The following is an 8,690-nucleotide window of genomic DNA, read 5'->3' as shown; positions in this document are numbered from 1 at the left end:
AATCTACAGTAAAAGTTTATTTTACAGTTTGGGATTGGTGTTTGAAGACTATTCCATTTAGAACGGATAAGCAATGGGCTCCTACTGTGCAGCACAGGGAAGGATATCCAGTCTCTTGGGGTGGAACCTGATGGAAGATAGTTTGGAAAAAAGAAAAAAAAGAATGTGCATGTATGACTGAGTCACTTGGCTGTTCAGTAGAAATTGAAGGCCCATTGTAAATCAACTATACTTTAATAAAAAATTTAAAAAACATTTCCTTTAGTAATAAATGTCTCCCAAAACATAAGATACAAAGATCATTGCATTAATGAAATCATTCCTGTTTATGTAATGTTAATAGTCCACGTTTCACTTAATGGACTTTTTTTCATATTTGCTTATGGAACCAAAATCCTATTATAGATGCGCTCTTTTAAAACTTACTATTTTTACGTAATAAATGGAAATCAAATTGCTTTTTGCAAACTCCAAAAGACCAAGTGATTTTATGATTATGGAGGACTTTGTTTTGTAAATGTTTTATAAATGAAAATGTGTCCCTAAGGATTATTTTGGTTGTTGGGAATTAAATGTAGTAGCAATTGAAAAAGGTTTAAAAGGGACCTGAGTTAATAAGCGCTTTCACTCCTGTGACTATTTATCATCTCCTATTTGTACTGAGTACGCGAGGAAACGTTTCCTCAGTTAAAAACTCTGCTAGGGCATTTTGGTACAATTTAACATCTGGATAAAAGCATATTTGTCATGATCTCTTGGGGAATTTATTTATTTATTTATTTATTTATTTATTTATTTATTTATTTATTGCTTTTTAGGGCTGCACCCTCCACATATGGAGGTCCCCAGGCTAGAGTTCTTAATCAGAGCTATAGCTGCTGGCCTACGCCACAGCCATAGCAATGCCAAATCCAAGCCACGTCTGTGGCCTACACCACAGCTCACAACAATGCCGGATCCTTAACCCACCGAGTGAGGCCAGGGATCGAACCTGCGTCCTCATGGATGTTAGTCAGATTTGTTCCCTCTTAGTCACAACGGGAACTCCAGGGAATGTTATTATACTGCTTAATATCTTTGAGTACCATCTCTTCAAGATATTTTTGTAAAAAATTGGAAAGCCCCAAAAAGCCAATTGATTTTTAGTTCTTTCAGTTTAAGTTATTAAGTAATTCTAGATTTATTCCATTCTATTTGATAAATCAATGGGGCTGTTTAAAATTAAAGTGCTTTTGTTTTCTGAATGAGTTTAAAAGCTGCATAGAAAAGTTAGAAAAGCCAGAGCAGAGAAGCAAAGTGATTCTTCAAAATATTAATTTTATGCACATTCATTTCCAATTTAAATACCAAGCATAGTGGCAGTAATATTTTTGCTTCTTAATTAGAAAATTAAAACTCGGAAGCTTTGCACTTGGAAATAAGTGCTTGCTGTGCTGAACAGTGATGAGATGACATCAACAATCTCTTTTAAAAACAGCTGTTGTCTTTCTCCCAGTTATTTCTCACTCTACTATGGTTTCCTGAAAATGCCCTGAGGTTCTCCAGTTCCTGGAAGGAAGAGCTGCACTGTATTCAACCAACCAACCAACCAACCCCGTATTCCTTTATCATCTATTTTGTCCTCTCTAGGTTTTCTTTTTTTCAATCCTCAGTCCTTTTCTGAGTTTTCTTTCCTTCAAACGCTGGGTGAGAGGATTTTCATCACCATTGTCTGCTTGGCTGCTGCCTTGTGGAACATCAGTGGTCAGGGTCTTTTTTTGTTTTGTCTCCTCTGTATTCAGGACAAGCATCTTCAGGAAGGGGTTATGTGGCCACTCTAGTTTCAGGAGATGACAGATTCCAAAATGAGAACGAGTTGGCTTTGATTTTCTTTACATATATTGAGATACATAAGGTAATGTTTGCTGAGCACCTAATTTGTGCTTGCCCTGTTCTAGGTGCTATGCATGAATTAATTCGTTTCTTCCTCACACAACTGAGTTAGATACTATTTTTTTTTTTTTTGGTCTTTTTAGGGCCACACCCATGGCATATGGATGTTCCCAGGCTAGGGGTCGAATCGGAGCTGCAGTTGCCGGCGTGCACCACAGCCATAGCAATGCCAGATCTGAGCCGTGTCTGCGACCTACACCACAGCTCACGGCAATACCAGATCCTTAACCCACTGAGCCAGGCCAGGGATCGAACCCGCAACCTCATGGTTCCTAGTCGGATTTGTTTCTGCTGCGCCACGATGGGAACACCTGGATACTATTTTTAATCCCATTTTAGAGATGTGGAAGTGGACATAGAGGGGTGAGCCGGTTGGAACCCTCATAGTCAGAGATCTCTGCACTTGCATTTGTCCAAACACTTAAACCAAATCATATGTATTTATCTCCTCCACCCCTGGACACCAGCAAATCAAACATGTCTGCAACTCTCATATATTAGAAAAATACACCTTTGTAATACATTAAAAGGATTGTACACCAATTCCAGGGATACCGGGATGGTTCAGTATCTGCAGCTCAATCGTGTGATACACCACATGAACAAAATGAAGGATAAAAATCGTGTGATCATCGCAATAGAGGTAGAAAAAGCCTTTGATAAAATTTAACTTCTCTTTATGCTAAAAACTCAACGAAAGTGCACTTGGAAGGAATGCGCCACAGCGTAATAAAACCACGTGCGGCTAATGGCCTGCTCAAAGGTGAAAAGCCAAAAGCTTTTCCTCTACGACCAGAAACAAGACAGGAAGCCCACTCTTGTCACTTTTATTCGACAGTACGGAAAGTCCTAGTGAGCGTGATTAGGCAAGAAAATCCAAATTGGAAAGGAAGAAATAAAACGGTCTCTCTCTTTGCAGATTGCATGATATTATGTATAGAAAACCTTAAAGACTCCACCGAAAAACTATGAGAACTGGCAAAGGAATTCAGGAAAGTTGCAGGATACAAAACCAGTACGCAAACATCAGTTGCCTTTCTATACACTTATAACAGACGAGCAGAAAAAGAAATTAGAAAAGCAATCTCATTTATAATTGCATCATAAAGAATAAAATGTATGTGTATACGATGGAATATTACTTGTCCATAAAAAAGAATAAAATAATGTCATTTGCACACACATGGATGAACCTAGAAATTATCATACTAAGTGAAGTTAGTCAAATAGTGAAAGGCAAACATATGATATCACTTCTATGAAGAATCAAAGAAAAAGGATACAAATGCACTTATTTGCAAAACAGAAACAGACTCACAGACCTTTTTTTTTGTTTTTTTGGGGGGGGGCAGGGCTGCACCTGCAGCATATGGAGGTTCCCAGGCTAGAGGTCGAATTGGAGATACATCTGCTAGCCTACACCACAGGCACAGCAACGCCAGATCCAAGTCATGTCTTCGGCCTACACCACAGCTCACTACAACGCCAGATCCTTAACCCCCTGATCGAGGCCAGGGATTGAACCTGCGTCCGCATGGATCCTAGCCACGTTCATTACCGCTGAGCCACAATGGGAACGCCTGAGTCACAGTTTTAGAGTACTAAAAGAAAGGAATTGTCAACACAGAGTTCTGTATCTGTCAGAAAAATTTTTAGGAATGAGGTTGAAATAAAATCTTTCAAAGAAGAAGAAAAACTTAGAGAATTCATTGCCGGCACTGCTCCAAAGAATTATTAGAAGAATTTCTCAGACAGATGGAAAAGAATGCCAGAAAGACTGTGTACATCAGGAAGAAAGGAGTGTAAGAGATGCTAAATATAAGCAAGTGTAATCGATTATTTTTCTCTTCTGGAGTTTTAAAGAATAGGATTGAATGTTGGAAGGAAAAAAATACCACTGCCTGATGGTGTTTTAAATTTATGTAGGTATAATAATTTCAAGATAAATATAGCATAAAAGGTGGAGGGCAAAGGGAACCATATTGTGGTAAGTTTCTACTTTATAACTGAGAATAAAATTGATATCAAAGGGAGCATCACTGAAAATATTATACAAACAGACACAGTAAAAAAAAAATCACAATAGATACATTGAAATGGAATATACATGATATTTAGCAACCCAAAAGCAGGCAGGAAAGGGGTAACAGAGGAACAAAAGTCAGAAGGAACAAGGAGAAAACCAACGATAGGATGGCAGACTTACCTGAATTCATTACATTAAATGTAAATGGTCTGAACCCAATAAAAAGAATGAAATTGTCAGAATGGATAAAAAATGGAACCCAACGATCTGCTGTCCCTAGACTCCATCTTTAAACAGAATGACATGGGCAAATTAAACTTAAAAGGATGGAACAAGAAGAATTTAATATCACTTTCAGTCTATGACAGGTCATATGGACAAAAAAATTGTCATATAGACGACATAAAGAATACAAGTAGATTTTCTGAGTTAAATCACACTCAGATTGTATCACTCAGATTTGATTTGTATAAGTCAAAACCAAGGATTGCCTATATATATAGAATGGATAAACAACGAGGACCTACTGAATTGCACAGGGAATTATACTCAATATCTTGTAATAACACATAATAGAAAAAAGTCTGAAAAAGAATATATGCATGTATAAGTTCATCACTTTATTGTACACTTGAAACGGACACAACATTGTAAATTAACTATACTTCAATAAAAAAAATTAAAAAACCAAAAACCCCCAAGATTATACTGTATCTTATAAAATGCCTTTTATGGAAACACTCAAGTAACAGTCACAGAAATTGACCAATCTGATGAATGCCCACCCAATAAATTGATTTCAGATACTGCATTTCTCATCTCTAGATGCTCCATCTGGTTCTTTTAAAATCTTCCCCCCACCTCATCATGTTCTTGTTTTCTTCAACATCCTGTTGTTAGTGTTGCCGTGTGGCGTGTAGACCAGGGATTTTCTCTAATGAGAAAACACTTCTCTAGCAAGCCAGATAGTAAGTATTTCAGACTTTGTGAGCCATAAGGTCTCTGTCACAACGTTTCAACTCTGCTATTACAGCACAAAACAATATGTAAGCTACTGAGCGTGACTATTCCAATTAAGCTTTATTTATAGACACTGAAATTTTGAACTGAATACAATTATTTTTATCTTTTTTTTTTTTTGCTTTTTAGGGCCAAACCTTTGGCATGTGGAAGTTCCCAGGCTAGGGGTCAAATGGGAGCTACAGCTGTTGGCCTACACCACAGCTCATGGGAATGCAGGATCCCCGAGTCACTGAGCAAGTCTAGGGATGGAACCCACACCCTCGTGGACACCAGTTGGATTCATTTACGCTGCATCACAATAGGAATTCTGAATACTGTTTTTAATTGTCTTGAAATACTATTATCCTTTTGACTTTTTCCAGCTTGTAGAAAAGGTACAAACTATTCTGAGCTCATAGGTGAAAAAAATGCATGATAGAAAATGTTTGTTTCTTAGGTCCGAAGCTGGACCCTAGCTTAGAGCATCCCTCACGCTGGGTACCATGGATGGTGAAAGGGATGGAGAGCCCAAGGACCTATGTTCTGACTGGTCATGGGATAAACATTCCATGCCCTGTGTGAGGTCTGGGCATTCTTTCCCCAGCCTTGTGGAACTTTGCTTAGTATACTTAGTATACTTAGTATACTTAGTAACTTTGCCGAGTGCGTCTTATAGACTTAGCCCAGCACCAGGAAAAACTCAAGGCGCCCCTTGCGGAGGTTTTGGGGTTCTCTTTCTTGCATACACATTTCTTCCTGAAATGCCCTCACCTGCTAACTGCCTCAGCCTCTCCTTCTCCCACCTCCTCACCGCAGCAAGGCTGACCCCCTCCACCAGGGTCCTTCTTCCCTAGGCTCCTCAGCAAGGCATGGCGTTTCTTCTTGTTTATTGAAGCGTAGTTGATTTACAATATTGTGTTAATTTCAGGTGTACAACAAAGTGATTCACAGAAACATATGTACCTGGATAGATACACATCTTCCTTTTCAGATTCTTTTCTGTTACAGGTTATTATACGATATTAAGGGCAGCTCCCTGTGTTCAATTGCAGGTCCTTGCTGGCTGGCTATTTTATGCTAATCCCAAACCCTTCATTTATCCCTACCCCGCCTTTTGCTTTTGGTAACCGTAAGTTTGTTTTCTATGTCTGTGAGTCTATTTCTGTTTTGTAAATAAGTTCATCCGTATTGTATTTTTATTTATTTATTTATTTGTTTATTTATTTATTTATTTATTTATTTATTTATTTTTAGGGCTGCACCTGCAGCATATGGAAGTTCCCAGGCTAGTGGTACAATCGGAGCTATAGCTGCTGGCCTACGCCACAGCCACAGCAACCCTGTGGGATCTGAGCCACATCTGTGACCTACACCATAGCTCACAGCACTGCCAGATCCTTAACCCACTGAGCAAGGCCGGAGATCGAACTCGTGTCCTCGTGGACACTAGTTGGGTTCATTACTGCTGAGCCACGATGGGAACTCTTGTATTACATTTTTAGAATCCACATAGAGGAGACCTCATATGATATTTGTCTTTCTCTGTGTGACTTATTTCACTTAGTATCTGGCATGGCATCTTTCTTTTGCCACACCCGAGGCACGTAGAAGTTCCCTGGCCAGGGACGGAACCCACACCACTGTAGTAACCAGAGCCATGGCAGTGACAATGTCGGATCCTTAACCCACTGAGCCACAGGGAGCTCCTTGGGTGTTGCATCTTGGTGGGACATTGAAGTGATGTCGGGGCTCATGGCTCAGTGCGGACAGCAGGTGATTCATAGCTGTCCGGGTTCTTTCTTGTGGGAAGCTATTCCAGGTCTTATCAGTGGCTTTTGCCATGCATACGATTGACGTGAAACACTGCAGCAGCTTTATTCTGGTTAGTGCTTGCCTTGTGCTTTTTCTTGGTGTTTGTTTATTTGTCTTTCATAGTCAAAAGCATTCAGGTTTAGTTGTTCAAGTCCATGTAACGGCCTTTGCTTTTTTTTTTTTTTTTTTTTGAATAGCTCAGCTTTTTATTATCGAATGTTATAGAAGTTTAGTCAAAAAGACCAAAGCCCATATCATCATCAGACTCCTCAGATTCTTTTTTCTTTGTTTCTACTTTCTTCTCCTCAGCTGGGGCAGCAGTGTTGGCTGGGGCAGGACCTCCTGCTGGTGCAGCACCAGCTGCTGGGGCAGGTCACCAGCCCCCACATTGCAGATGAGGCTCCCGATGTTGACATTGGCCAGAGCCTTTGCAAACAAGCCTGGCCAGAATGGCTCAACATTTACACCTGCTGCTTTAATGAGAGCATTGATCTTATCCTCCGTGACCGTCACCTCATCGTCGTGCAGAATGAGGGCAGAGTAGATGCAGGCGAGCTCCGAGACGGAGGCCATGGTGCGGACCAATGCTAGGTGGGGGCTGCCAGGCGCGGTGCTAGTCGCCGGATGAAGTGAGGGCCTCACCCCAACTCGGCCTTAGCTTCCTCGGAAGAATCGAGCACCTTAGCGGCAGCTGAGGAAAGGGGGCCTTTGCTTTTTAAGAGGGAGGGTAATGCGTTTACGTGGTTGTGATCACGCCCGCGTGTTTTTTGGGCTTCGCTGACTGATTTTGCGGTTGTCTGTTTACCACGCTCTTTGCCTGCTTCTTGAACCCTCCCTCCCGACACTCACAGGGCCCACACTTACTTCATTCATTTCCCCCTCCGTCGCTTTGGCAGCTTACTTCCGAATTCTCTTCCTTCAGTGGCCTTAAGTTCTTAGCACAAGGAACATAAAGCTTGAAGTTAAAAGACATCTCCGTTTCTCTTCTCAGCTCACTCACCCAGAACGCCTTGCTCATTTGTTGTGTGCCTCTGTCTTAGCTCTCATTTCTATGTGTTTGAGACCAGAAGAAAGTTTTTTTTTTTTTTTTTTTTTTTGCTTTTTAGGGCAACACCCACAGCATATGGAGGTTCCCAGGTTAGGGGTGGAATCGGAACTGCAGCTGCCGGCCTACACCACAGCCACAGCCAGGCTGGATTTGACCCGTGTCTGTGACCCACACCACAGCTCACGGCAACGCCGGATCCTTAACCCACTGAGCAAGGCCAGGGATCGACCCCACAGCCTCGTGGTTCCTAGTTGGGTTCGTTAACCACTGCGCAATGACGGGAACTCCCTAGTTCTTCAAATTGAGTGTAAATCTCCTTTTTTGTTTCTCACTTGACTTTCTCTCCCCACCCATCTCATGACTGATAGCAGAGAAGACTCAAGTTCCGTCCGTCCCAGAGTTCATCTCCCACCACCCCGTTATTGTCCTGTGGTGTCCCTCCGAGTTCTGGGGTGCACGGGTCATGCGGCAGGGGGTGCACCTGATTGTGAGGGGTGGCTGGCCACCCTCGTGTCTGGTTCCTTTTGGGGCCGTCTGGGCCCAGCTCGGGGTTGGTGTGGCTCTTGCCCTGGCACCTTGTCTGCACCACCTTCAGCCTGAAGTTGCTCTGCTTCCTTGGCTCAGCATCCCCACGCTTGGAGAGGGCGCAGGAAAACCCGCTTCTCCACGGGGCCTCGGAGTCCAGCCTGTGTGCTGCTCTGAGTAGACACACCCCAGTGGCCATGTCCACGCTCCTGTCCCCTGTTCTGCTGTCAGGTCTGCGTGTCTGTGCAGGGTTGTTGTGGCGGGAGGAGGAATCCGCTCTCTGTCTGTTTTCTGAAGCCTAAGCCCCGGTCTTCTCTCAGAATCCTAGAGCTCCCAGGGCTGCCC

General features: G+C 42.2%; 1 pseudogene across 1 annotated transcript; it reads right to left on the bottom strand.

Moving 5' to 3' along the window:
• Positions 6,944–7,457, bottom strand: LOC100625510 (annotated as a pseudogene). The gene has a single exon (XR_001302469.1). The product of XR_001302469.1 is annotated as a 60S acidic ribosomal protein P1 pseudogene (transcript).

This window comes from Sus scrofa, chromosome 18, assembly GCF_000003025.6.
Source record: "Sus scrofa isolate TJ Tabasco breed Duroc chromosome 18, Sscrofa11.1, whole genome shotgun sequence".
NCBI lineage: Eukaryota > Metazoa > Chordata > Mammalia > Artiodactyla > Suidae > Sus > Sus scrofa.
Note: the sequence above shows the minus strand (reverse complement) of the source record. Positions and strands in the feature narration are given on the sequence as shown.